The sequence below is a fragment of the Bacillus rossius genome, chromosome 5, assembly GCF_032445375.1.
Source record: "Bacillus rossius redtenbacheri isolate Brsri chromosome 5, Brsri_v3, whole genome shotgun sequence".
Taxonomy (NCBI): domain Eukaryota; kingdom Metazoa; phylum Arthropoda; class Insecta; order Phasmatodea; family Bacillidae; genus Bacillus; species Bacillus rossius.
In genome coordinates, this window is record NC_086333.1 from 53,291,853 (window position 1) to 53,319,393 (window position 27,541).

Sequence of the window (27,541 nt, forward strand, 5' to 3'; positions counted from 1 at the left end):
CAGATAAAGTATTTAGAATGTAACACTGAGCGTCTGGGTTATATTTAATAAATTGAATGAATTTCTAAACCACCGTGAATTTTGTGTCGCTGTAGTCGAACTATTTCTGTTAGTACCTTAGTTATATCAATCAAATAATTTGCAGTGCTTGTAAAACTAACCTTTGGGAAGCACTTTATGCCGTAAGTCGTCAAGAGGTGTCGAACTTATTTTATCCTGGTGAACCCACAGCTGAACTTTGTTGGCCGAATTCAGGCTCACCCTATGGTCTGATGGAAAAGTAAGTGCCTCACTGGAACGGAGCCATGCGTAACGAAATAGTGCTGAGTCGGCCCAGCCCGGTTGCGCATCAACTGTTCCAAAAACATAACACAGATTTTATTTTTTTACTATTAAGATATCTATTTTAAAAAATCAGTTGCCAAGAAACGGTTTGTAATATAATTCAAAAATATTATAAAATAGTAAAACACATTCATGTGGTCATTTTTGCAAACATGAGTTAAGTTTTTGGAAACTATTTCTACTGAATATCTTATTGCCGCAGTAACAAAAAATTTATGAATAATTTAAAATTTTAATTGGTGTGTGATACAATCATAAATTATTTAAATCATGATAAGATGATCGAATTTTAACAATTTTGATTATCTTGATTCTTCACTATATCTGTAGTCTGTCTCACGCTTAGATTGTAGTGAAGAGCATATTTCGGATAATGTTGCCAGATTGTTACAACCCGGCGTGTTAACATTTAAAGTCTTATTTTGTGTACCATTGTTTATCATAGTAAGTTTTATATTTTTAATTATACTATTTCTTGGTTTTTCTAGGACAATAAAAAAGTGTTTACTAACAGTAATATTACAGTTAAAATAAATTGTTCAAACCAAGATGGCATCTTTCAAATAAGTCTCATTAGAAGTTAAAAAAAATAATATTATCAGATGATGGCCTTGATAAAATATTGCAGGAAAATTAATTTGCACAGTCCTCATTCCAAATTTTACTATACAAAATACAATAATTCAGATACATTTTTTTATAATTTAATTACATTACAATGTTTTTTCTGAAAGTTTTGCACTCTATGGAGAGCATCTGGCAGGGAAGAAAACTGGAACATAAATCGTGATTTAGAAAGAGAGAGTAAATGCCCATTCAAATGCACGCTGCAATCCAAAGATGAATTGCGTTTTTAGTTAAGTTGTGCCCAGGTAAAACGCACGTAAACACAGGGAAAACCCTGAGTTCGTTCGTGAGAGGTTGAATGTTGCACCCATTAAGCAGGCAGGTTCAGTAAAGGCCAAAGAAGATGGTCCGGAAGAAGAGATTATTGGGTCAGAAAGTTTCAACCATGCTGGTGTCGGGAGCTTGGACCTTGCTGCTTGCGTTGGTGTTAGTGCGTCTCTGCACTAAATTTTTTAATTTGTTTACTATCGTCTTTATTGAAGGCAAAGTTAAGGCGATGCGCCTTTTCTTACACGTGACCACTTTTTTTGCTATTAAATCATATTTTGAAATGAAAATATGCGTAACATAAACATGAAAGATTATAAAATAGGTAACAAGCGGGAAGCAAAATTAAGCTTTAACTAAATGTTCAAAGTCATGAGATAACCATTTCGAAAATTTAACCACAAGCTAGTTTACAGGTAGGTAACTAAAAATTAAGATTAAGCATACACTTGCTGGAAAGTAATAACCGTGTAAAGAATCCAGCGTTGCAAAATCTACCTGCGTACTCCCGTCAATGATCCACCTCTTGTATTCAATTTGAATCGTTTACCACCTCCTCCTCCTCCTCCACCATTATGGTACGACAACCGTTTCCTCTCCAAGATGGCGCGCGCCGTATCCGCCGCTGCGCAGGATACGGTGTGCCCCTGGGACTGCTTTTGTCCACCCCTACGACGCTAATGGTGCGGGCGCCTATGTCAACACGGGACCACTCAGACCAGCAGCGCCGATACGTGTATATATGTGCGTTCCCCTTTTCCCTCGACGGATTCGAATACTTCCCCCCCCCCACCCCTCCTCTCTCCATTCGATTTGGCTTCTGGGAGGGCGGCGAAGAAGGCCGGACGGTTTCTGAAGAGTTTCACGAGGGCGAGTAGTCAAAAGAAATGCGAATGCCCACGAAGCATGCAAAAAATGCGTTTCGGCATAGCTCCGCGTTCACTTCGAATTAATAACACATATAGGCTATTCGGAAATGTTTATCGGGTTGGTTCCGAATATTTAAGTAATTATTTAGTTTTTTTTTAGGTACATTTCAAAGAAATACTTCCTCTTGTAGCCGTTACAATGGTGCGACTTTCGGAAACTTTTTATGTAGTTTTTCGTTTCTTGGTCCATAGACCCATGGTCAACTCAAAAGTTTACACACACACACACACACACACACACACACACACACACACATATATATATATATATATATATATATAGTGATACACACACACACATATTTATATATGTGTGTGTGTGTGTGTGTGTGTGTGTGTGTGTCACAATTTTGTGGACACGATAACTGTTGCAATTTTTTTGCAAATAACTTCCAAACTGATACATAAAATAAAGTAGTGGAAAATCTCATTCGACTTCGATCAAAGGCAACATCCGATCAAAGGGGTAGAAATGGGGAAGGTTTTTTGAAAAAAACAGAAATATCTCTGTAACTCCCATAATATGGAAAATATCACGTCCGTTTGAAAGTATTATAACTCGTAGGAGTAATATTGAAATCTTTTTCTAAATACGTTTTTGGTACGACCAACCATAACTGCAAAGGATTGAAATACAAGGGTTGGAGGCCAAAAAAATCATACCTCCCTTCATAGGCACAACATCAAATCCGTTTGAATTATTTGTAAAGCTTATAATTTTTATCTAAAACAATTGTCTGAAACAATTTTTGATAAGACGAACCATTGTTTAAGGGGGTTGAAAAAATAAAAGGAGAGAATTTAAAAAAAAAATATTATTTCCGTACCATGAACACTGTTATATCCGTTCTGTTTTATTGCATAACCTTAAATTATTATCTACATTTTTCAACTGAATTTTTTTTTACGACTAACCATTACTGCAAGTGATAGAATAAACAAGGGATGGAAGACAAACAGAAACATAAACTCATTTCGTAGGCACGTCTAATTCGTATTAATTGTGTATTAATCTTATAATTTTTATCTAAAACTTTTGTCTGAAGCAATAATTGATTAGATGAACCAGTGCTGCAAGGGGTCCAAAAAATGACGGGTAGAATTTAAAAAGAAATCATAACTTTCTTAATAGGTACACTATCAAATCTGTTCAAACTGTCTGTAAATCTTATCATTTTAACCTAAAATTCTTGTCTTAAACATGTTTTTATAATACATATTACTGAAAAGGGTGGAAATAACATGGGTAGAAAGACAAAATGTCATTACTTTTTTTAATAGGTGTACTATCGAATCCATTATAGTTTATTGTAAAATACCTCAACGTTATCTAAAACCTTTATCTTTTTCTAAAGTATTTGGTTTTAGGCCTATTATTTTTAAGCGGACTGCAATAGCTAGAAAAACTAAAATTCCCCCTTGACGTGAATATTTGAAAATAAAGTCTTTACCATACGTTAAAAAGCTTTATTTGTACCGTCCCTCAAATAATTCTTTTCTTCTATTTGTTTCGAAACTCAAATTCCCCATCACTCAAAACTGGAGCTCTAAGCAAATGCCCAGTTGGCGCGATCACATTTATTTGAACAATAATACGTGATAAAGTTTATGACAAATACTAGACTCTACAAAATAGTAAACACACTTCTACAGTAATGAGTTAATCCATCAAGAATATAGTTAAAAAATTTACAAAGGGTTTATAACACATAAAACTAAATAAACATTATGTATTTTACCTCTATCTTATTATTAATATTTGATAAGACAATTTTTGGATTTTTGGATTCTTGAACATCCTTGGGAATAAATATATTTTAATAACACTCTTATCATGTTCAACTGAATTTAACCAAACTGGATCATTCCAAAATTATTGCGCCAAATATTAAATCTACAGACGAGACCAAAATTATGCACCTGATTCATCATACAAAATGCTGATCGACACAATATTTCTGACGTGTCATTAATTTACATGTTTGTTTTTTTGTGATTAAAAATAACTTTCCGTGATTCCGTGAACAGAAGCACAAAATCAGTAGGTAATGATTCCGGAAAATCCGTAATATTTAAAAACAATGTTTATGGTAATGTTTTGCAAACTGCGTTCTCTCTTTGTGCGACAGCCCCTCGTGGAATAGGCCATTCTAGAGCAGCCGCGGGACCTGATGGGGAAGGTCATGGGGGAAGAGGATGGTTCCCGTCGCACGGGAAATCCCTCCATGAGTTCTTTGCCTCCACGCCTGCGCCTGGGAGGACGCGGGAACATGAACCTTACAACGAGACGCGTGTGGCTGCAAGGCGGGCAAGAACCGGTGTGGCCGGACACTTGACACCTGACTCCTTCCCACCTTTCCTCCCATGGTCAACTCAAAAGTTTACACACACACACACACACATATATATATATATATATATATATATATGTGTGTGTGTGTGTGTGTATCACAATTTTGTGGACACGATAACTGTTGCAATTTTTTTGCAAATCACTTCCAAACTGATACATAAAATAAAGTAGTGGAAAATCTCATTCGACTTCGATCAAAGGCAACATCCGATCAAAGGGGTAGAAATGGGGAAGGTTTTTTGAAAAAAAACAGAAATATCTCTGTAACTCCCATAATATGGAAAATATCACGTCCGTTTGAAAGTATTATAACTCGTAGGAGTAATATTAAAATCTTTTTCTAAATAAGTTTTTGGTACGACCAACCATAACTGCAAAGGATTGAAATACAAGGGTTGGAGGCCAAAAAAATCATACCTCCCTTCATAGGCACAACATCAAATCTGTTTTAATTATATGTAAAGCTTATAATTTTTATCTAAAACAATTGTCTGAAACAATTTTTGATAAGACGAACCATTGTTTAAGGGGGTTAAAAAAATAAAAGGGGAGAATTTAAAAAATATATATTATTTCCGTACCATGAACACTGTTATATCCGTTCTGTTTTATTGCTTAACCTTAAATTACTATCTACATTTTTCAACTGAAATTTTTTTACGACTAACCATTACTGCAAGTGATAGAATAAACAAGGGATGGAAGACAAACAGAAACATAAACTCATTTCGTAGGCACGTCTAATTCGTATAAATTGTGTATTAATCTTATAATTTTTATCTAAAACTTTTGTCTGAAGCAATAATTGATTAGATGAACCAGTGCCGCAAGGGGTCCAAAAAATGACGGGTAGAATTTAAAAAGAAATCATAACTTTCTTAGTAGGTACACTATCAAATCTGTTCAAACTGTCTGTAAATCTTATCATTTTAACCTAAAATTCTTGTCTTAAACATTTTTTTTATAATACATATTACTGCAAAGGGTGGAAAAACATGGGTAGAAAGACAAAATGTCATTACTTTTTTTAATAGGTGTACTATCGAATCCATTATAGTTTATTGTAAAATACCTCAACGTTATCTAAAACCTTTATCTTTTTCTAAAGTATTTGGTTTTAGGCCTATTATTTTTAAGCGGACTGCAATAGCTAGAAAAACTAGAATTCCCCCTTGACGTGAATATTTGAAAATAAAATCTTTACTATACGTTAAAAAGCTTTATTTGTACCGTCCCTCAAATAATTCTTTTCTTCTATTTGTTTCGAAACTCAAATTCCCCATCACTCAAAACTGGAGCTCTAAGCAAATGCCCAGTTGGCCCGATCACATTTATTTGAACAATAATACGTGATAAAGTTTATGACAAATACTAGACTCTACAAAATAGTAAACACACTTATACAGTAAAGAGTTAATCCATCAAGAATATAGTTAAAAAATTAACAAAGGGTTCATAACACATAAAACTAAATAAACATTATGTATTTTACCTCTATCTTATTATTAATATTTTATAAGACAATTTTTGGATTTTTGGATTCTTGAACATCCTTGGGAATAAATATATTTTAATAACACTCTTATCATGTTCAACTGAATTTAACCAAACTGGATCATTCCAAAATTATTGCGCCAAATATTAAATCTACAGACGAGACCAAAATTATGCACCTGATTCATCATACAAAATGCTGATCGACACAATATTTCTGACGTGTCATTAATTTATATGTTTTTTTTTTTTGATATTAAAAATAACTTTCCGTGATTCCGTGAACAGATGCACAAAATCAGTAGGTAATGATTCCGGAAAATCCGTAATATTTAAAAACAATGTTTATGGTAATGTTTTGCAAACTGCGTTCTCTCTTTGTGCGACAGCCCCTCGTGGAATAGGCCATTCTAGAGCAGCCGCGGGACCTGATGGGGAAGGTCATGGGGGAAGAGGATGGTTCCCGTCGCACGGGAAATCCCTCCATGAGTTCTTTGCCTCCACGCCTGCGCCTGGGAGGACGCGGGAACATGAACCTTACAACGAGACGCGTGTGGCTGCAAGGCGGGCAAGAACCGGTGTGGCCGGACACTTGACACCTGACTCCTTCCCTCCTTTCCTCCTCTCTTACCGTCAACCTTTCCCGTGGCTTCAGAGAACGGCCACAGCCCTCTCCAGCAAGGGCCTAAAGACCCGCTCACACCGTCGAACATCCGCGACCAACACCCTTCCAGTATGTCGTGTCAAACACAGGTGGGAGGTTACGTCGTCACTAGGACAGCCACTTTTTGACGTGACAACGTCTAATAAATCGATGAACGACGGCTGCACGCACGAAAAAGTGTCCCGTTACGCACATTGTTCCGTTACGCTGTGACCCGTTACGCTCATTGTTCCGTTACGCTGTGTCCCATTACGCTCATTATTCCGTTGCGCTGTGTTCCGTTACGCTGTAGGCGAGTGCAGTAATAATAGGTTATGTTACAATTGACTAAAAAATTATGGTGATTCATATAATTGATGATAGATATTTGATTACAGTTTATTTGTTTATGAAAACTTGTTCATAATTATATTTAAAATTTATAGCTAAACGCCAGTTTTTAAAATTAATTACAAGTCATCTACACGTGAACTGTTTCGTCGACTGTTTATAAAGTGAAGTGAAAAGTTAATGTGGTTTTCATTGCTTATTACAACCACAATTTCGGCAATAAAGGTTAATTATTCTTGCATTTTAAAAATCTGATTACTAGTATAATTTCAAGTATTTGTTCCTTTATTATTAAAATAACAATGATACAATTTTATTCATAAAAGTATAGGCTGAAAAAACATCTTTGTAACATCTGCTTACCATGACCACGTCGCCGCTACCCTATTGCTTGAATCTGTGTGTGAATGTGCGAGTGACTGGTTTTAATGTAGTGGCACCTATTTTTTAAATACTATTTGCTGTATGTTTAATCACTTTCCTTTTTATGTATGTCTATGCTAAATTTTTAATTACTATAAATTAGTTATGGTTGAATCTTTTGTAATAGCTAATATTTGAACATTAAGTTAAAAATTTTAATTTGTTCTATTAATATTTAGTCAACATCTGCTTATATAATGCTTAATTTTTAATATTCCACTGTTTAATGTAATTCCAGAAAAGTGGTTAAGTGTAAGAAAGGCGTACCGCCTTAACTTCGCCACCAATAAAGACAATAAATAAATAAATAAATAAATATAATAAATAAATAATTTCATCAACGTTATGTTATGACGATGTCACGTTTAACTATCGTCCGTAAACCGACTTTACAGACAACCAATTTTTTTTACGTGACGTCTAATAAATCGATGAACGCCGGCTGCACGCACGAAAAAGTGTCCCGTTACGCACATTGTCCCGTTACGATGTGTCCCGTTACGCTCATTGTACGCTTGCGCTGCATCTATCTCTCTTCCACTCGATTGGAACAACCATCGATTTGACTTTTTCGAGGCACATTAAACTTGAAACACTCCCATTCGTTTCCTACTTTTCCTATCATCGCCCTATCCTTAACAGAATAACACAAATTGGAAGAAGTTAAATAGCAAACATGTATAAAAGTTATAGTTAAAATAATCTTTTCGTTAAAGTAATAAACATATTTGAATTAATGAGTGCAAATAAAAGTAAATTTATCAATTAAATTGTAGATTTCATTTCACTCCTCCTTTGTATCCATACAAAATAGTGATGATTCAATAAAAATAAATTCAATTTTATTCATAAAAGTAAGCAATCATTTCATCAGTGTTTTGTTATGACGTCATGTTAAACTATCGTCCGTAAACCGACTTTACAGACAACCAACTTTTTTTTACAAGAAGATGACTTTAGTTTCCATTGGATGTTTCGCATATAGAACGGGGTTCTAAAATATTTTAGATGTTGGATGCAACCGTCCAATAAAAAGTCATGCCTAGCGAAAACGGAGGAAATGACGTCAGTTTTCCGTTCCAACCAATATTTAAAATGGCGAAGAACGTGAGGTGATTAAAGAGGTTATAAAAGTGAAAATAACTAAAATAATGTTGTTATGAATGTCGTATGTACAATAATTTTATATAAAAAAAAGGAAATTATGTTTATATAAATTTTAGAAAAATCACTGAGCAAGTAAATGGATATTATTTCCATTTAAAAATATTCACGCTTAAAATAAGTAGTTGAGATATTCCATTCCGCACTGTAATGCACTATTTAATTTCAAAATTTTTTTATTTAAATTGAAAATTTTGAGATAGTTCACCCCAAAAATAAACTTTGAATGTGTGGCATGATTTAAAACATATTTGAGGTTATTTGACCAAATCTATTTGGTGGCTAAAATTAGAAGCTCTTTTCCGTCCAATACCACCCGTCCAAATCTATTGTCAAATATATTGAGACATATATTTGACAGTGTGTCAAGGCCTTTAGCCCGGCTTTGTAAACCACGTAAGTGCGCAAGGAGGCAACACGCATCTAAAACAAAGAAACTCACAGTAATTTAAAACACTGTGTTAGACATACGTCATTGCTAGTAGAAATTATAGCAACTAGCAACTAGTCGGCAAGATTCGTGTTTTGTATTTTGTAACAGTTTATATGGAAAATGTTTGTGCACTTGAATGACACGTGTCTCGTATCACCCTGTTATTATTGCAAATGGAACAGGAAGGAATATTCGTATAAATTTACAAATATTTATAAATTTTGCATATATAAACAACTCTATCACTACATAATTGTGTTGGCAGTAATAATAGTTTCGGATTCTTACCCGGGCATTTATTATTGTGTATCTGTACATCCAGATACTTAAATTAATAGTTTCCCTGTATTAACTGGGTACATAACAGGAATGAGAAAACAAAATAAAATCAAACTGTTTAATATTAGATTAATTTTCCATTTAAAAAAAATTGTGTTTGCATGGAAAATCTATTAAAATATAATATTATGCGCCAAATTTCGTAAAAAAAAATAAGTTTTATCACGAAAAACGTATTTAATGTATGCAAAAACCACAGCCTTGTGTTGTACAAAGTTGCAATATCTTTCTTGTACAATAAACGCAAGAGTGCAAGGAGTCAACAGGCGACCAACGCAAGAAAATGATGGTGGTTTTATAAAGCATTTAAGTCGCTTGACTTAACCAACCCAACGACTTGAATTGGTTTCATTCTCTGTATTTTGTTCTGATTTCAAATGTTTTCGTGAAAAAAAGTGATCTACTTTATAGTTTGGTTTTGAAATGTCATTTTCTTTCATTGTGCAACAGTTTCGTAAGTGAAAACGTGAGAGAGAGGCGAAGGAAAAAAATTTTTATGTTTCTTTCATCTTTCAAAGTTTTGGAGCACTTCACTCTTAAAAATGGAGGTGGAAACGTGTATACCGTAAGTAAAGAAGTTGAAAGTTGCCCGATTATTGCGTAGCATTTTTGTGTCTTACTTACTCTGGAAACACGTGTTTGAAAACAATATTGATTCTTCTTAATCTTTTATCTTTACGTATGTTGCGTTCTTGCGTCTCCTCTGTGTGGTTTATAACCCAACGTTAGGGCTCGGGTTTCCCCCACTGAAGCAATATAAGTATATGGTTGTGTACAAAACTCACAGGTCAAATCGTTAATTTAAAATGCCGCACATACACGGCGCCAATTGTTAACAAATCAAGACTAGTCACATCTTGTCATAATCGGCCATACTGAACAATTATATCTATCTATTTTAAACGACACAAGAACACTTCATTTCAAACGACACTCAACGCATTTTGTTATCAGCAAAGATACTATGTACACACACACATTGAGAGTTCTAGCTTGTGTGTGTTTTCCTTGAAAATTATATAGTATTTTTGAATTTGTATACACAGAGTCAGGGCCATCGAGAGAAACCAAGAGCCGTAGCAAATAATTTTGTTGGGCTCCCTCGTTATTATTTAATGTATAACTTTTCTAACCCCCACAACCCAAAAAATAAGGAACACGAATGTAAATGTTACTGCGATCTTAACTGAAAACGTGATCTGTGAGTATTGTATCACTTGTAAGTTAACTATGAATCAGACTACAGGATGTACCATCACATACGTAGTAACATTTTCCTGACTTTTTCCTGACCATGTTTTCAAATTTCCCTGACCAGTTTTCTAAAATAATTTCCCTAGTTTGCAATTTCCTGAAGAAAAAACAAAGAAAATTTATTCTCCGCCAGTTTTAAAGCTGGCGTAGTTCTATACTCCAAACAGAACCTTGATACGCTATTTCATAGTGATTCCATAGTTTATTTGATGGCAGAGTGGAGCTTTATATTTTTCCTTCAAATTATTATCACTGGGGAATTTCCATGACTTTTTTTTTTATTTCAAGTAAATTACCTTACTTTAACTGACCATTTCAAACTTCTTGAATTTCCCTCGATTTCCCCTGACTTTAACAGAATGCGGGCATCATGTATCAACAATAGACTTGTAATTTTCATAATATCAAGGTAAACCCGAGAGAAAGCGGATGGTTATTCGGGCGTGAGACTTCAGAGGGGTACAGTGGGAAGGGGAAATGCTGGACCTGCCATGTCGCCTAACGTCCGCCCCCGCCGCCGACGACGAAAGATCTGCGCGCCTATCGCAAAGGGAAACCGCAAGATGGCAGATCGCCGATCGCACCCCCGGAAGCACTGCTGTTGCCGTGATGTGAAGGAGGGCTGGGGGGGGGGGAGGGTGTCATGACGAATCTCGTAAGGGAAAAGGGGGGATAGGCTATCGCACTTCCCCCCCCCCCCTCCACCTCGGGCGATATTGTCCCTCGGCGTATCATCGCAGCGATAACTTCCTGCACAGGCGCGTTGTGCCAGTTCTTACACTGTTATACATAATGCAGTCAATTTACGGATTTTTTCAGCGATGAACTAACCTGACATAAAAACGAAGTGTTCCCTGTAATCTCAGACAGCTGGATCTTCGTAGGAACTACACCTGGTTCCTACTTCGATTTGAGTGTTTCACTGCAGACAGGATGAACACAAGCGTAGAAGGAAAAAAAATGATTTTTTTTTCTGCTGTATGTTCAACACGATTCTGATTGGGTTGATAATATAATTAATATACCAATTAATATATATATATTAAATTTGATGTTAGTATGTATGTATTTATGTATGACGTCGATAAACTTTGACACCGTTTGATCGAGAGCCAAGAAAGTTGGCACATCGAATTGTTTTTTTCATGGAGGTTTATATGCTTTCCATTTTTTTTTTGCAACTCGCCGCTAGATGGCGCTGCAGCGCATCAACGTATAAACCGTTCAGCCTATCACCATGGGTAAACAGAAAATCATAGGTAATCAAATAGTAGGCCTAATTGGGAGTCATTTCTCTATGTCCACCACAATTTCATATAGCGCTATTCATTTTACTTTAACTCGCAGACATTATATCACCCGGAAAACACCGTGTAATGCAGCTAGTTATTATATATTATTTAATATTAATATAATATTATTAATAACAATATAATGTTAATATTAATTAATGTTCATGTTCAAAATACGTTAACTCATTACCGAAAATTTACAAAATGAAACCGTTTAGTTACAAGGATGCCTGAATAATTTGTAACTAGCGTTCTTCGTAAATTTAAAGTGAAAATTCGTAACAGTGGAAATCACTTTCTACCTTACCATCGCCATATTACAACGTCCAAAGCATATTCGGAAATGGTGCTTGACCAAACCTGATAGTTGATAAGTATCAATTTGAATTCCCGTCGTAAAACGCCAATAGCGGACACAATAATTTATTTCGGGAAGCGATTTGAAGGGAATGATGAGAAATGTTTGTATTCAAGAACGATTACTTCAACAACGAGGGGTTTGGACAGTTACAGCATCATTCTCAACATTGTATCACTGCCTTTGTGGTTCCATATGCACCTAAAAGCTCGCTTTGCGTCATCCAAAATAACACTCTGCCTTCTCCAAGATCTCGCATTTTCTTTTTCGTAACTTCAGGAGAGATACTTCATACCTATCCTCCCGACCAGCAGCTTTAAAAATACAACCGCTTCCATGAAATACAATCTTTTGAAATTGATTTCACGTAACTAACACTACTCTTCAATGAATTCCACAAAAAAAAAACATGGGCAGACCATAGCTGGTCAAAAAGCGACCGTATACACACCCAGTATGCTCTCACGTACTCCAGAGGCATTTTGGAATTTGGTTGAGGGTGCGCAGCTAAAACCTCAGGCTATCGACGGGTGAGTCTACAGAGTGGTCGTGTATTCTAAATCGGATTCACTCTTGGTTAGCAATTGGTAGAGATCTGAAAAATGCATGGGTTCATTTCGTGTTATGCTAAAATTCAAATAATTATACCTTTGTGCTGCTTCTGTCATTGGTTCACTGTTAATCTGGAGGACTGAGAGCCAATTAGAGACCCTCACTCATTGAAGTGTCGAATCACAGGCCACCCAGTCGAGACGACTCACAAGTCAGCAGCCAATGAACAGTTGGCATTCGCCAGAGTGTGTAGAGGATATTGGAGTCTATCCTGGATGTCATTTAACCCGCGTATTTTTCCGCTCTCTAGCAATTGGTAAATCTATGTTCCGTGAGTATCCAAGTGTTTTAAGCGTTAAACAAGCCTACGAGAAAAATAACCGTAATCGTAATGTTCCGCATCAAGTACTTGCATCATCAGTTTGTCACTAGGGAGCTGGTGTAGGACCTCTCCTGAGGCAGTCTGCCAAATGGTGTCACCCGAAAACGACGATACTGGTTTCTCTGGCAGTTCTGTGTCTGTCTCTTTAGTTCACTCATTCTTTTAACTTTTTTATTTTATTTTATTTGGCAAGAACGCAGCGGAAACGTGAGAATAAGCTTCTTTTTTTTTTCGTGTCAAGAGTGCACTGAAGATACACACACACACACACACACACACACAGAACTGCCAGAGAAACCAAAATCTCGTCGTTTTCGGGTGACGCCTCGATTCCAGTTTTATTTGGGTCCCCTCTCATATCGTAGCTATAAAAAAAAATTTTCTTGGTCACGTAGCATGTGATTTCTGACCAAATTTTTGCAGGAAAAGTTTCCTCCTCATGCTTTTCACAAAGGGGAAAAAAAGTTATACTTAACCGAAAGCCAACTTTTAATTAGGCCTATTTTTTTTGTATCCAACCCATTACTTTGGATTTGACAGTTTTTTTTAATTTTTATAATTACTATTTTGAAATATCAATCCTAATTATAAACAAGACAAGAATAAATAAAATATTTTAATATGATAACCGCTGAGGGAAAATAATTGATTATTTCACGTAAGAAGCTTCATTTGACGTTATTCAGATCGTGAATGTGGAATTCAACAAGGGTATGAAGCTAGTTGTTGTGGTTTGTTGAGCCTTGAGATTAAAGAATACGACTGCACCTCAAGCTGTGGCCAATAAAAACGTGCACGTTGTCCAGCATCAGCGAAAATACGGATAACCCTGGAATTGTCAAGGAATTTTTACGTGAAAACGTCTATTTGCTCGGTTGAACTTTCTTGTGTGACAAAATTCCGTCCCAATTTAAACGCTAATAACTACGAGAAAAAAACAACGCTTCAACAATAGTTGAGCCCACAACGGATAGATCATGTCTGTAAGTGTTTGTCGCGCAGTATTTGATTTCCTGTGACGTCATCGTACCAGTATAGGCGCATGTGGGTGATTTTTACGAATTATCGTTGTTAAGTTATAAATCGGTGTAGAGTGGAAACGTGTCTAGCTGAGACATTTATTCACGCACGTCAAACGTTATCACGAAAAAATATATATATATGACACAAACTATGTCTTTATCTGTTATTTTTTTATTTCAGAAAAAAACGTATCTAGTAGTAGTCCGGGAAAAGTACATAATTTAATAAAGAATATTTAATTAAATGTTTTGTTTACGGTTGGTTCTGTATCGTTATATCATTTATTGCATAACGAATTATGTACATTGGTTCAGTCATTATTGACTACAATACTGTCTCTATGTGTAGCTAGAGTTGTATTACTTTCTTTCTTTTTTTCTATTAAGGCTAAATTCCAACTTTTGATGTGTTCTGCCATTGAATGACCCGAGAGTACGTTGTGAATATGGCAATGTCAGGATGTTGTGCAAAATGATAGTTATTTTTCACCGGATATATCACATTATTTTAAGTCAGTGGAAAATTATTCACTTTCTGAAGAAATCAGGGTATTCTGTCCATGGCATAGAAGTAAAATGTTAAGAAAGGTAATTTTATGTTCTTCAAGTAGCGAGTTTCTTTCAAGCTGTTAATCAAACGTGTAGCATTAGTAATTACATGCCTAAAGTTGACCAAATTTGAATTAAAAAAATAAAACCCACAGGCTTGTCGATTTACCCTACATTAATTAGTTTTCACACGTGTAAATTGGTGTATGATGACGTAATGTATTTTCAAAATTTTTCCTTCGGAGGTCTTAAGAGTCTTATTACGAAACCCCATCAGCGCAAATCTGGCGGCCAAAGGAGGAGATGGGAGTTAAAAAAAAAAAAAAGAAGAAGGGGGAAGCGTAGAAAGAGAGATTGTCGCCTGCCAATCACTCGTCAGGGCCATCTTCGCTCGTCTGTTGATCCCACCCAGTTAGCGGGCTTAATTATAATGAGTTCCTGCGGCCTCGGCAGCTGGCAGCTGCTTTCTTTCTGGAACGCCAGCTTCAAACTCCTCCCCCCCCCCCTTCAACAACACGCTGTTCCCCTTTGCCGGTCCCGGCACAGATGTTGAATAATGAGTTTCTCGAAAGAGGAGCAAATACTTGTGTCTGCTCACTACCCGACGTGACAGTTCGTGACGAACTTTGTTTATCCTTCGCCCTTTCCCTCCTCCGCAGCCGACCCTTCTTGAGGGAGACGCCAGACATCCGGTCTTTTAAGCTTCGACGACTGCTGCCGCTCGTGTACACTCGCTGCCAGCGGGAATCACCAAGCAAGTTCGTCTAATGCTTTTTCTTCTGCTCCAGTTCTAGGTGCTGACTGGCAGCGGAGTGAGTGGCCAGTGCAGCCACTCACCACCAGGGCTGCGAGTGACCCTATGGTCATAAATCCAGCAACGGATAGAAATTTGAAAGTGGGCTATGCATCTAAGTTCCCAACCCTGCCCCCTCCCCCTGCATGGTAGACTCTTTCCTGCTCTCTCCAACTCATCCATTACCATCCTCTGTATCCTGTACACCCCTACGCAATTAATGCATGCCCTTGCATCCCGCATATCTGTATACTCAGCATAGTTAGCACAGTTTTAAGCTAGCTTTAAGATAGAGGAGCTAGTCATGGCGCCAATAGCTGCCATGGCTGGAAAATCCCCGAATAAAGCACACGATGCATGCGACCATTCTCCTGCATGGCTAATGCCAGCATGATTAAGTGTATAGGCTTCGGCCTGAGACGCGCATAGGTCCCTCCCTAGACCGGACTCCTCGTACAAATACACTTAGTTTTTAATTAGGCTAGGAAAAAAAATCAAGACCCACTCGATGCGCCCCTCCTCCCACAAATATTTTTTACACTAAACTTTTACTTTCAAGGATTTTTTTTATCAGAAAACCATTTTCACGAATCTCATTTGTCTATTATCTCCCTACGCGGCTTCTCGCATTGCACTCAGCATAGATAAAGTTCGTGCCCCTTTAGGTACCGCGCCTTCTCGTTTAATTCAACAGCTTATCTGGGCTCGCAACAAGCTTGCAGTTGCACAGGAAAACCACACGTTTTAAAAATGGCTGTTGACGATAAAGAATTCAAGAATTCACTGAGGTGCGAATTAGTAATTTTTTTTACGGATTTATTTTTGAAATTTCACTCTTATTCTCTCTGAAAACGCGTGTTTTCATACCAATTTTTTTAGGTTTCAAACAATAATAAAGATTCTGGAAAGTTCTCAAGGAACTTTCGTTAAACCGTTATCTTAATTTCTCCGCAAAGTGGTGTTATGGTTGCCACTTTAATATCATGGTTGTTCTATGCACGACGAGGAAACTGCGCGCCAGTCCACAGCGTTGCGCTTAGAGGTGACACCGCGCTAGAAGCACCAGAGAGCGTTGCACTATCATTCCGCCTCACCAACACAAACACACCCATGACCAATAGTTAGTAGTAGTTTCTGCAGGGTCCGGGGTGGGGAGCAGGGAGATGACCGGTCATCATCTTGGAAGTGACATCACGGCGGCCATCTTGGATGACATTGACCCCGGTTCACCAAATTGGATGACCTTACCCCATAGTGCTATTTTTAATTCAGCCATTTTTTACACCAGTCTTTTATTTCTAGAACATGCCACCATTTTTTATTCAGCCATTTTTAATTATGACAACACATCCGCCATAGTTAAGATCCATACTCATTATCAAAAAATGGAAATGAAATTTAAATTTACTAAAAAAAAATTTCATGGTTTACACGGATTGACAATTTGAGAAGACATATGGAAAACTGTAAAGGCGAGGTTCGTTCACCTACTGAGGGCCAGCTAGTTTTGCTTTCGGGACTCGTACGCGTAATGACTCTAACAGTAGAATAGATCCGCAGCAAGCAGTTTCGACATTGACTCAACGTGCGACACAACGTACAACTGTTCTCGGCGCATTGAGACCGAATGGAAATAAATTCTACCTGGCGAAATCAGCTTTCTGTGGATTGCCGAAAGACTTTTATTACCTGGAATCTGATATTTACTTCTTATCAGTAGTTTTGTAGTATTATTTTATTATTACTGTATGTCAATATTTTTTCATGTATGGCATGTTTTGTAAGAATGGTAATTAATAATGAGATGGCTCCACTTGTAAACATATAAAAAATATAAGGGGTAGCCCCAGGGACCGATTCAGGAATAAGGGGGAGAGGGGTGGATTGAAAAAAAAATAAAAATAATAACATCTAAATTAAAAAAATCCCTCATTACTATTAACCCCAACATATGGATAATATCACTTATGGACATACATTAGTAGCCATAGGCGAAGCGGCTTCTCACACAGTAACATACAGTCTTCACTGATATTCAGCAATTTTTTTTTCATAATTTCAGGGGGGGAAGAAAGAGATACCACATCATCCCACCCCTTCCTTCACTCGCCACTTGGTAGTCCCCGGTCAAGGTTACAAACATCTGCCAACGATTGATGCAGTCCAATAAATAATAACAAAACTCTCTCGAGGCAGAAAACATATCCAAACCCACAATGATTGTGGGTGATGGGAGGAAAGGCACCGTATAATTTCAGCCAGAGATCACTAACCGTCATTCACAAAGCTTTTTCTTGTCTTGAAAAAGCTCGCGGGTACGGCATTGACCAGGCAGTGCACCTGCGAGTGACTGTACGAAGGGGGAGTCTGGAAAGCCAATTTTCAACTTTTTCCCACCGACGCGATCATTGGAGTGAAGGCGAAACTGTTCTGTAAGGTTGGATGGTAACGGGGCAGAGCGGGAAAAGGGAGGGTGTCCGAACTACTGTATGGCGACACCATCCAGCGAGAAGGCCCGACGACTGTGCTGCTGTGTGACGTCACACGCAGGGAGAAAAAACCAATTCAGGCTTCATACCATGAGCTTGGATTGAACGAAATTACAAAACAACTTCTGTCAGGTAGTTAACTTCTCCTTTGTTCAGCAAGGATAAAGTTCTAGCACTAGCCAGATTTTTTTTGTATTTTTTTAATGTACTTTTTGTGATACACTAATCTTGCTTAGCAAAACGTGCGTTGTTTTTTTCCCGTGTGCCACTGATTATTCCTGAAAATATTTTGCTGGTTTTCTTTGTATGCTCCTGATTATTCCCAACAAAATTTTGTAAATATTTTTCCCTAAATATTAATGGTCATTTCTGAAAAATACTATGCATGTATTTTTTTCGTAATGAGACAAGTCTTTTTATTCATAATTTTGTTTAGTTAGTGAATTTCTGTTACAATATTTTTTTATCAGATGAAATTTAGACAAAAAATATTTATTACTCAGACAACGAATTTTTCTTTAAAAAAATGGGAAACACAGTCAGGTGAACTTAAAAAAAATATTAATTACCCAGTCAATTAATATACCATAAAACAGCTGCGAAAACCTAACATGCAACAGGAACTTCCTTCTCCTTGATATATAGCGAGACCGCCTTCTCTTGCGATAGTGAGAGAATCCCGCATCCCACATAAAATCAGTGACTCTCTGTACAAGACATCGAGTAAAATATCCATTACTGAGTCGATTACAATGTGTCTTGAGACAGCTGAGAAATGTTATCATTCAATACGAACTTCCTTCTCCTTGATGTCTAGCGAAACCCTCCTTCTCTTGCGATCGTCAGTGAGCACCCCGCATCCTACACGAAAAAAGATTTTACCTCAAAACAACACATGGAGACAGATGTTGGCAGGAATAGGAACTACTTGTGACAAGATTCTTGTATAGGATAAATTAACTATCGCTGACGAAATATAAAAAATTTGAGAAACAGTTCAAATTTAAACCTCTCAGTTTGTATATGGTATTAGTCAAAGAAACTAACATGGATCCTAGTTAGTTGCAGTAAGTAAGCTGTATCAAAAGGATACCGCTGTAGATACTGCAGCAAGGAGAAGATACTGCTTCATTTTCTAATGTACTTCCCAATGTGCTTCCTTTTTTTTTAATGTATATCCAAATGTGCTTCCATTTTTGAATGTGCTTCTAAATGAGCTCCCAAAAAATGTGCTTCATTTTTTTCTTTCAATTTGCATTGACAAGACTGTAGTCAGACTATGATTGACCTCGTGGTTTGGAGTTGCCTTGTCTATATGCCTCACATAGTACATGAGTTGTTTAAAACTTTCGCCGAGAATCGAACTATTAGACCTCTTGGCTACTGACTATATGTGCCTGAACACCAAATTGATTTGTCTGAACAATCTACTAGTTGTGCCTGGTCAACCTACTCAAAGTGTGTGACCAACCTATCTGACGTGCCTGGGCACCGAATGATGTTTCTGGTCCCGAACGGATGTGCATTTCTGGCCACTGAATACACGTGTCTAGCCACCAACTGGTCGTGTTTAGGACTCTAGCCACCAACCGGACGTGTTAGCCTGACTAACCGACTGGATATGCACGCCTGGCCAACCAACTGATGTGCATGTTCACCAACTTGGCATGAACAGCTTACATCAAGGTGTGGCTAAATACCAGCTGAACGTGTCTAGACAACAGTGTGTCTGGCAACCAACTTGATGTGTCTGACTACCAACTGGGCTTGTTAGCCTGGCCACTGAAAGTGTCTAACCACCAACTGGACATGCCTCGTTAATCGACTGTCATGTGCAAATGGCCTAAAAACACATGTCAAGGCATTTAAAGGAATCGCTTCGTCTTCTAACAAGACTGTAGAAATAGATAAATGCTTTTAATTTCGTTTTTATTGTTCTTGTAGTAACGTAGAAATGATGTAATATTTTTTTTATATTATTTTCTTTTTTGACGTGACAACGTCTAATAAATCGATGAACGCCGGCTGCACGCACGAAAAAGTGTCCCGTTACGCACATTGTTCCGTTACGTTGTGTTCCGTTACGCTGTCGGCGAGTGCAGTAATAATAGGTTATGTTACAATTGACTAAAAAATCATGGTGATTCATATAATTGATGATAGATATTTGATTACAGTTTATTTATAAGAAAACTTGTTCATAATTATATTTAAACTTTACAGCTTAACGCCAGTTTTTAAAACTAATTACAAGTCATCTACACGTGAACTGTTTCGTCGACTGTTTATAAAGTGAAGTGAAAAGTTAATTTGGTTTTCATTGCTTATTACAACAATTTCGGCAATAAAAGTTAATTATTCTTGCATTTTAAAAATCTGATTATTAGTATAATTTCAAGTATTTATTCTTTTATTATTAAAATGAAAATGATTCAATTTTATTCATAACAGTATGCAATCATTTCAACAATGTTTTGTTATGACGTCACGTTAAACTGTCGTCCGTAAACCGACTTTACAGACAACCAATTTTTTTAATTTTAAGTGTTTTCTGTCACTTCATGAAAGTTTAAACAGTGTAAAAATAATGTATATTTATATAAGTGAAGATCGCGGGGTTGTGTGCACATAGTATACCTCTTACAAAGTTTTCGGAACACTTCTTTTCAAATATGGCCGTCCGAGAAGCACGCGAAAAAGCAAGAAAGTCGAAATTAGAATTTTTAACACTTGCGTTTCGTTAATTATAAACCGGTAGAATATTTAAATTTTCGTCATTTAAAAACCGGTACTCTATAATGCTCTACAGTGTGGCTGCTGAACATTTTGTGTCTCTCGTTATTGTATAGTTTGTAAACAGGACTAAAATTTCACAAATCGACAAATGACAGTAAAATCAATTATCAAGCAAAGAACCCTTCATGAGCTGCGGTGTCCGAGTGGTTAAGGAGTTGGACTCGAAATCCAATGGGCTATGCCCGCACAGGTTCGAATCCTGTCCGCAGCGAAATGTTTTTTAACTGTCATTATTTTGGTAGATTGATGTGATTTCTTATTTGTATATGTGTGTATATATATTGCATCAGTCAAGGATCTAAGCAAAGAGGGTAATCCATCGATTAAATCATTATTTTAATAAGCGATTTACATGATGATTTATTATTTACTGCAGAATTACTAGGTAAAAAATACATGTTTACTAGATGGCAGACGCCATGGTACTAAATACTACTGCACTTAAGCGGGTAAAAATTTAACTAATATGGTGACAGCATACACTACCAGATGGAATGTATACTGCATGACACTAGAGCTCCTTGTATCGATTACAAAAAAACACGATGGCGGCAGCACGCTGTAGCAGGCGATGTGTATTAACTAGCCTCCTGGTAGCAATTATTGAAAATAAAGATGGCAGAATCGTCCCATAACTGGTGATGCTGTTATTCACTCAATTTAAAAAAACTACAAGTTCAAATATGTTTGTTATTCTTTTATATACCTACTTTATTTAATTCTCTGGTCTGGTAAATGTCTCGAAGGCCGTGTCATCAAAGGCGTATGTTTTCCAGCCCAGACGTTCGAGCAGTCATGGTTAGAATCACCGCGATTTCAATGTATTTTGCATAATATTTACAGTTAGTGTGTTGATAAGGACCACAATAACATTGGTAGGTAATGGAACATCGACCTTTCGTGTCAGAGACAGAGTGATGCTGGTTTCAAGGTGGCGGCCGTAACGAAAATTGCAACGTAATAGAATCCAAGATGGTGACCGAAACGAAAATTGTGACGATGTAATACAAGACCAAGAACGTAACGAAAATAGCAACATTCGGTGAGTGGGACATTCGATTTCCAGATGGCGAAATTCAATATGACGACTGAAGTCAAAGGTCAAGGTCACATGTCAAGTTCAAAGTCAAATGTCAAGGGCATTCAATATGGCCACTGTGACGTCACAATCCAAGATGACAGATATATATTCTTGTGCAAAAGTTAAAAGAAAAAGTTCCAGGATTTCACAGATTTTAAGATTAAGATTGGCTGGCAAAATATGTTTAAATATTTGGTAGGTACTTTAGCCGATCACATGATGTTATCAGAGATCCTGAAATATGTTTTGTCTATTGTATATTTTTGTCTGTGTTGACTTCTGGAACTTTCTCATTACAAATTGTAATTATACGATGATTCAATGATATCGAGTGCATATCGAGTTATTTTGCTACAGTTCTCTGCCCAGAGCTGCTTGCCAACTGACAGAAATTTTATCCTTGTTTTTTCGACAAGTTAATTTTTTCAGATTTAGTTTCCCTATTGTCTAGAAGGCTTATATTTGAACTGATTTGATATATTATTCTTATGACAGTGGTGGTTATAAGGAAGTGGCGATGTTTGCAATAAATATGCCCACCCTTCCACCATAACCAAGCAGAAAGAGGGGGGAAATAACTGGATGAATGACAGAAAAAATACTTCAGACTACACCTGACATTTGTCCCATTTTATTGTTGTTTGATTTTAAGTTTTAACTGTTACTGTACTGCGGGTAATGTTTTAATTTACTTTAGTTCTATAAAAATGATATAAATTCAAACGTGGTTTAGATAAATGCGTTAAAATTGTGTATTTTACGTGGAAAATTCCGGCTATACCATTTAACTTCTAGCTTTTCCATTCTTCACCAGTCTCTCCACATTCACCACATTTAGAATACGTGCTTCCTTTTTTTTTTTTTTTGTTTTGTTTTGTTAATATATCACCTCGGTTGTATTACAATGATTCAACTGACGTTCTCGGTTTTTCACGACGGATAAACGTACTGAAATGGTGTATTTCCGTAATCCCTCACGTAATTTCTTGCAGCCCTTGTGTCTAGGAAGGGCTGACTACAAGCGGTTCGCCTGGCTGGCTCATTTCAACGCTCCCACCCCCTAGTGGACACCGCCGTCGCAACAGGGGATTGGAGGGTAGACCAAGTTGAAGGAAGGGATGTTTTGTATTCTCTCCCGTGAAAGCATCCTGGTTAATATTACGGGAGAGGAAAAAGTTAATCCCCCCCCCCCCCGCCCTTTTCAAACACATGCGGCAGATGTGGCCTTCCTAGCCTTCACGTCCGTTGCACCAGCTTCCTTCCTCCCGCTCTGCCAAACATCCCCTTTCTCTTCCTCCTTTTTACTGACAGGGTAAACTGATCCTCTTCACACCTTCTTCGATCCCCCTCCCCCAACCGCCAAATCCCACCGCAGCCACCCCAGCGACGTCCTCACTTTAGCTAATGAGCCGGCCACCTAACACTAAACAGCCTCGTCTCTTCCCCTCCCTCGCGCAGGGATGGCGAAAAACCCCATCCTCCCTGATCGTGTAAACACACATCTGTCTCTCAGCTCGGATTCCGTCGGTGCTAGGGGGAGAGGGAAAGAGAGAGAGAGAGGAAGAAAGATGGCGCAGTGGGAATCGAATCCAGATGCCGCGGCGACAAACTTGATTACACAGCTCCGCTCTGGACGATATTTACTATCTCCCCGTTAGCGCGAGCTCTTCTTTCATCATTCCCTCCACACACCCATCACCCTTCAAACCGCCCCAAAATTAACATGTTTCTACACTGAAATATTTGTTTTTTGTTAATGAAACAGAAATATTTATTTTAAATTACAGATATTTGAATATTCATACATTTACATAAAAACAAATGTTACACTACAAAATTATGTCCAGATTCTTACCCGGGCATTTAGGCTTGTGTTGTCCCAGTATCTCCAATAGTAAAAGTTATTTGTAAACCGTTCCCTGAATAGCTTTCGAGTATTAACTGAGCCCATAATAAGCAGGATGCATCAAAATAAAGTAAGAAATAATTAGTATTATCTAGAAAAAGTTTTTTATGTATGCAAAAAAAATTAATTAGCCATGTCTTGTAGTATTACAAACTCTAGCTGGGCAACTGGTTTTCAAAGGAATTTTTTGTCAAGGTAAAGGGGTTTTTTTCTTTGTACGATTGTGAATGCGTGTTCGACACATTCCTGACCATTTCTGTCCCTGCAGGGCTCTGGGCTTTTTTCAAACCCTTCAAGATATATTGAAAGTGTATGATCACGAATAGCATTTAAGAATCATCACACTGGTCTTTACTTGTTTCGTTTACATGGTTTCGTCTTTTAACATGTTTTTTTGACAGTTTAAAAGGCTAGAACGTGTGTTTTCACGTACGTTTTCAAGTATGAAAAATACTAAACCTAGAAGAGTGAAGTTAAAGGTATAGGGAAGTGCAGGAAGCCCTAGTGTACCATTCCCAGCATACCATTAAAAGTTAACTACGCTTAAACTACCATGGAGGCGCGTTACCAACGAGAATACTGCCCGCCAGTTCTGCGCCTGGCACGTAGAGGCGAAGATGTGTGTGATGCGCCGGCCAGTATCGACCTTAGCAGCGATTTTATAGCTCACGGAGGATAAGAAGTTTGGGAGTCTGGCTAGCAACTTTATTTTTTTTTCTTCGTAGTAATGAATTTTTAACGCTTATTTCTGGCTGATGTGCAGCTTATCCCGCCTACCTGGGCACACTTTTTAAGTGTGCACAGCTTCAGTCAAAATCGGGCCATTTATAAACTGACCAAAATATCCTAGCGATGTCTGTTTACGAAAAGCATTTAAGAATACGCTGAGGGTGGATGACTAGTTCTGTTCCGGTAAATTTGGGAGTGTGAAAATGGCTAAAAAGTGCTTGTTTTCAGCATAATTTTCAGGCATGAAACACACGTTTGAAGATTCTTGAAAGCACACAATGGACTTGCAGCACATCTTTATCTTAATTTCTTATCCACATGATGGCAATGGTTACCGCTCGAATCACGTATTTGCCCTACGCACGACGTGGAGAATGCGTGCCAGTTTATGGTCTTGCTCTTAGAGGCGATACCGCGCTAGAAGCATCCCGCCCCTATAACACACACGCACCCCTACTTGAGCGGGATTCCTTTGACGCGACCGCCATTGCAGGCGCGGGTTGCTGGTCTCCGGGACAGAGTGTTTCCTCTGAAACAACTGACGATCGCAAATCGCCTGCGTTTCTAGTGCTTTTCCTTTCGTGATAGCATGGACATTGACACTTAATAAAACAACATATAACTTTCACTAAACCTTTTGGTGGAATAATACGACGATATTTTGATCACGAAAATGTTGGCCATTTTTCGTGAAAGAATGAACGACGAGGGCTATTGTTACGTACAGGCTATGTGCTGATGGATGTTTCTTCTCTACGCTCATAAACAGGCATTTTCTGAGAGATGACAAGAAGTTCAGGGAATTCTTCCGTTTCGGTGTTCCGCTGTTCAACTATGTCGTCGGTTTAATGAAAGATAACTTGTAAAAAAAACTCGACCAATTGTATACCGTACCCGATAACATCAGACGAAAAGCTGGCTTTGAACCTCAGGTATGTAACTAATGTATCAAGAGTAAAATTACGGTAACGTAATTGTTTCAAAGCAAGGATAAAAAAAAATAATGAAAACATATGAAAATTAATCGAGTTGTGTTTCAACCATTACCCTGTAGATGCATTCAGGAATATCATGGTGCCACTCGGACACCGAACAGTAACAACACACGAGCACACAGGTCCTCTGGTCGGCGCGCCGAGACCAGACCGCTCCAGGAGCAGCGTGGTTGGTCGCAGGCCACAGTCGCTGGTCGCGCTCTGGTCGCCGGTCGCAGCCGCCTCGAGGAACATGACACAGAGAGAACTATTGTATCAGTGCAGTCGCCTGGTCGCCGTCGCCAGTCGCAGTCGCGCCAAAGGAATCCCACCTTTAGTTGTAACTCCTACAGGGGTTCCCCAAGAAGCAAAACCACTACTTATAAAGGCGGAGTTATAATAGCTATTCGTCTCCGTTCGTCATCTGTCCGTTCGTCCGTCCGTCGCTTATTCATCCTTCAGTGCCAGTGGCAGATCCAAACTCCTCCCCCCCCCCCCCCCTCAAATTCATCTGGGTCCACCCCTGACAAATCTCAAATAAAATTTAATAGCATCCTACTTTCTTAGTACTACACTACCTACAGTACAATCTTCATCACTTATACTTACGTAATCCATTTAAAGTAGGTAAAGTACGTTTTAAAATTTTAAATTTATACAAACAGGCCCTTAGGTGGGTCAAGACCCTCCCAAACCATAGTCCCGGATCCGCCACTGAACGCCACGCATCTAGCCATCCGATGTACAACTTGACTTCATCCGTCGGCCAGAATGTTTCTACCAAACAAGTGCTGTCCAACCACAACCCGTGTTTTTTTCTCTAGGAGAATTATATAGATTTTGTTTGCTATTCATGTCGTTTCTATGTACGTGTTGTACCAGAATTTCCTCGGAAAAATCCAGAGTCGGGATTAAATTGTTGGAACGTGAATTAAGAACCACAATTTTACTATTAAAAAAAATCTGAACGACCTATACAAAAACCGCAGGCTTGTATTCTGGTAAACGTTGATTGCCATAGCCAAAAACATAGATATAACCCATCCGTCCATCCGTCCATCCGTCCGTCAAAAGTTAGAACTTGCCAAGCTTTTGACGGACGGGCGGACGAATAGCAACTTTAGGATCATCAGATTTGCTGTAGGCCACGTGGCCGACGGACAGATTACAGACGCGCGGAGGCGGTGGGCTATTACTTTTCCACCTTAAGGGGGTAGGTTTTGGTTTAGGTAATTGTTTTTATTTTATTTTAACTTTTAACTTCAACACCATGAAAAAAAAACATTGTGCATACTTTTCGCATAATAATTGGGCAAAATATTATTTTTATCATTTTTTTTTTTTGCAGTATGGATAAGGTAAACCAATTGAAATAAATAACGGAAACGTTTGGGGTTTAAAGGCAATTATGATGGCTACTGCGAGATATGGTTTTAATTCTTTCAGAATAATTTATTTAATTTTATTTAGACCTCTATAATCATAAAATGTTTGGAGGATTTTTTAAAAGGGTAGGTAGAATTAACATTTTTTCCCCTGAAATAAATTAAACCATATCACACAGTAGCCAGTAAAATTGACTTTAAACCAAAAAAAAAGTTCCAGTTTTATATTCCATGTCATTCTCCTTATTCACAGTGCACGAAAACGTTTAACCTGCAACTCTGGCAGCTAATTATGAAACAAAATTATGCGATATATATTTTTTATATTCATAAAAGTTAAGAAAGTTAAGACACTCAAAATTTCGGCACGTTTAACCGCGTGGAACGGACGAAAAGTGTTTAAAAAACCTTCCCAGGCACGCGGCGTCGTGTCTAAAAGTGGAAAGCGGTTTGTTTTAGTTTCTCTCTCTCTCTCTCTCTCTCTCTCTCTCTCTCTCTCTCTCTCTCTCTCTCTCTCTCTCTCTCTCTCTCTCTCCCCCGCAGCACCTGAACATCCGGCTAGCGTCAAACGTTTAAGCGGACGTTTGTTTTCGGCCGGGCGTCTCCGCAAA

At 37.8% G+C, this 27,541-nt stretch overlaps 1 protein-coding gene and 1 non-coding gene across 2 annotated transcripts in view; one reads left to right on the forward strand and one right to left on the reverse strand.

Moving 5' to 3' along the window:
* Window positions 1-27,541, reverse strand: part of LOC134531803 (LIM domain only protein 3-like) — a 276,608-nt gene that overhangs the window by 194,659 nt on the left and 54,408 nt on the right. The window lies entirely within an intron of this gene.
* Window positions 20,985-21,066, forward strand: Trnas-cga (transfer RNA serine (anticodon CGA)). The gene has a single exon. It is a non-coding gene; the product is annotated as a tRNA-Ser (tRNA).